This window comes from Mus pahari, chromosome 3 (genome assembly GCF_900095145.1).
Source record: "Mus pahari chromosome 3, PAHARI_EIJ_v1.1, whole genome shotgun sequence".
Lineage (NCBI taxonomy): Eukaryota > Metazoa > Chordata > Mammalia > Rodentia > Muridae > Mus > Mus pahari.
This window is the reverse complement of record NC_034592.1, coordinates 99,763,274-99,766,649: the sequence shown is the minus strand read 5'-3', so window position 1 is coordinate 99,766,649 and position 3,376 is coordinate 99,763,274.

Genomic DNA, 3,376 nt, shown 5'->3' with positions numbered 1-3,376 from the left:
CCTACCTACCTATCTTCTACCTCCTATCACTAATTGATTCTTTGGTGAGCTGAGATACATATTTACATCTAGATTATGTAAAGAATATTTACAGCTTAGCGGCAGGAAGACAAATAATCAAATTAAACTCAGGCAGGAACTTTCCATGAACATTTTTTTTCCAGAAGAGAAAACTGTCAAGATCCACCAGTAATTTAAAATAGGGTTAATAAAAAGTCAAGAAAGATGTGAAAACTTTGGGAAACAATTTGATAGTTTTTAGTGTTAAGTATCAGTTGAACATATCGTGCAACAATTTTACTTCTAGTTTTATATACAAAAGAAATGGACAGATGTTCACATAAGACTGTCAGTGTTCATCCTACCATTCCTCAGACTAAAAGCAGAAACTTCTCATGTTCTTCCAAATGATTCATCAGCAAATAAAATAGGATACTATTTTGTAGCAGAGATATGAAATACTGATAAGTGAATATACTAAAAAGAAAAAATACCTTAAGGGTTGTGACTGTAGAGCAGTTGTGGATTTCAGAGTACTTACTCTTTTTGCCAAGTTCAAAGTCCATCACCTCCTGTCAGGAGTCTCACAACTGCGTGTGCAGCTCTGAGAATCCAATGCCCTCTCCTGCCCTCGATGGGAACCCACACATGCAGCAAATATACACACATACACACAAATAAACAATGAGTGAGTCTACAAACTATCTTGTTAAAGGGTGTTATCATGAAAACCACAATATTTTATGATTTCATTTACATTAAGTGTCTAGAATAAATAAGCCCAGAGGAAAAAGAGCAGCCATATTCTAACTGTGACATTATTGGGAAGCTATAGTAGTTTTGGCTAATGGGTGTGAGGTTTCTTTTTATAATGACAAAGGTGTTCTGCAATCCATAGTGATGATGAACAAACTTCTGAAAATAGTAGAGCAATTATGCTAATAATTATTTACTTTAAATGGGTAGATGTTGTGGCATGTGACTTGTATCTCAATAGGCTGTTTTTTATAAAGATAGAGATCTAGAAGTAGGATCCTGTGAGCTTTCTTAGTTGCTAAACCTTTTTTAAAAATGAATTCCCCCTCTTAATTTTTTGGATCTCTTGAAATCTGAATTCTGTATAGCACATCTTAAAGAGAACAGCATGCTTATTTTGTAACTATTAGATCTCTGTGGTTTCTTTATATGGCTTTTCTTAGCGGTTTTGTATATGATGGGTTCAGCAAATTTTTCCTTCTTATTTCTCCCAGGGTTCCTACCACCAGCCAGTTGTCTTTCTCAGTTATAATGCAGCCTTTCCTCCTCTTAGTACATACAAATGCCTTGGATTCCCTCTTTCTCTTGCTGTCCATATGCAGGCAAAATTTCAAGACCTTGCCTCAATATAGTTTATTTTCTGAAATGCTCAGTGGCATTTCCAAGATGAGTATCCCAGAACCAGCAGCTCCTCAAATAGAACATGCCTCAGACCTAATTCCATCCCTCCAGACTTTCTCCTCCTATTGTGTTCAGCAAAACCACTTAAGCTGATGATGTTTATTACACCATCCTGAACTTCCACCATCCAAGCCTTCTCAGCATCTTCCTGAATCCCTCCGTTCCTCTTCAGTCCCACATCGTCTCCACAGCGGACCACTTCCTTCATTCTCTAAACTGAAACAATAAAATAAGAATAACAGTGTAGTATGTTTGTGACAAAGATATAAAAGTTATTTCCCCAGAGGGAAAAAATGTGTTGGTAAAAGTAGAAATGTGAATTTAAAAAGCCCTGAGGGGGAGGATAAAATTAGGAGAAAGACCTATGAATCCCCTTTTTGGGAAATGAATTTTTAAAAGTGATTTTCAGTTCAAATATTGGCAGGTTCTCTGCTTTATTTCTGTGAGCATGTCATTCTCATACACACCTATTCCTAGTCTGAATCTTCTCCATTTCCTGGTGTGAATGCTTGACTTCAAAATAGCCTATCTCCTGCTCACCAACGTGATTAACTTTGTCATATTAGAATAATGGTTTCCTAAAGGAATTCTCCTGGCTGCAGTTTCTTAGCTGTCATTTAAAGTTTGAAAATTTCATTCTTAAAAGCAGAGATAGCGTTTTTCACCTATTAGATTAACAGAACTGAAAAGACAGACTCAGTAAAGGTGCTGGGGAAAAGCTCTAGCTACCGTCGGGGGCAATTTTAATGGAGCTGATTTAGCAAACCCCATAATGCTTTTTTTAAATATGCATGCCACTTGATTCCAGAAATCTACTTTATACTGTGTACCCTACAGAACTGCTTACCCGTGGAATCAAATGTGTCCATTGTTGAGTTTTCCCCCTAGGAGGGGAAATTTGAAAACCTACTTAAATGGACTCAAATAGGGAACATTTAAATTATGGCACATATATATTCTCTTGGACAGACGGTAAGTAGCTATTATAACACTGTCCCCTCCTTATGTCAAATTCCAATTCTTTTCCAGAACCAATAGGCAAATAAACACTTCATTTATTAAACATTTTTAACATTTATTTTATTTGTTATTTAGAGGCATGTATGTGTGTGTGCATGTGTGTGTGCGTGTGTGTGTGTGTGTGTGTGTGTGTGTGTGTGTGTGTGTGTGTGTNGTGTGTGTGTGTGTGTGTGTGTGTGTGTGTGTGTGTGTGTGTGTGTGTGTGTTAGAGGCCCTTAAGGGGCTGTTAGAACTGGAGTTTCAAGTACCTGTGAGCCAAGAGACATGAGGCTTCCATGTGTCTTGGGACTTAGTTTCTGTCTTGCTGAAGGGGCGGCAAGCACTCAATTGCTGGGTCATTTCTCTAACCTCAACATTTATCTTTTATTCTCTTTTTAATTAAACAATTAATACCTCACCTTCCCCTTTTCTTCCCTTTCCCCAATCCTTCCCCTAAGCCTTCTCTCCAACCCCATCCTGCTCACCCCCCTTTCAAATCGATGGCCTCTCATTCTTTGATTATTATTGTTATATATAACTATATAAATACAATTTTTTGAGTCTCTTTGGCATTGTTTGTGTATATACAACTTCATGCCTGTCCACTTTATTGGATAACCAAGTAGGGGCTCATCTCCAAGAAAGTAATTTTTTTTCTCTACAGTTGCCTGTTATTCTCTGCTAGGTGTAAGCCCTTAAAAGACCCTTTCCATGTTAGTATATCTATTAGTGTTGTCATTGTCTGAATCTTGTTTAGGTGGCCGTACTGTTGCTGTGTCATGGATGTAGTTTCCCTGTCACTTCCAGGAGACCCTGTATTAAAGAAGTTTCTCTTCAAAGTGAATGGAAATAGTTGTACAGAAAACAAAACTGGTCATAACAAGTAGATTGAGTATTTGATTATGAGAATCCAGTTCTAAAAGACTCATCTATAACACAA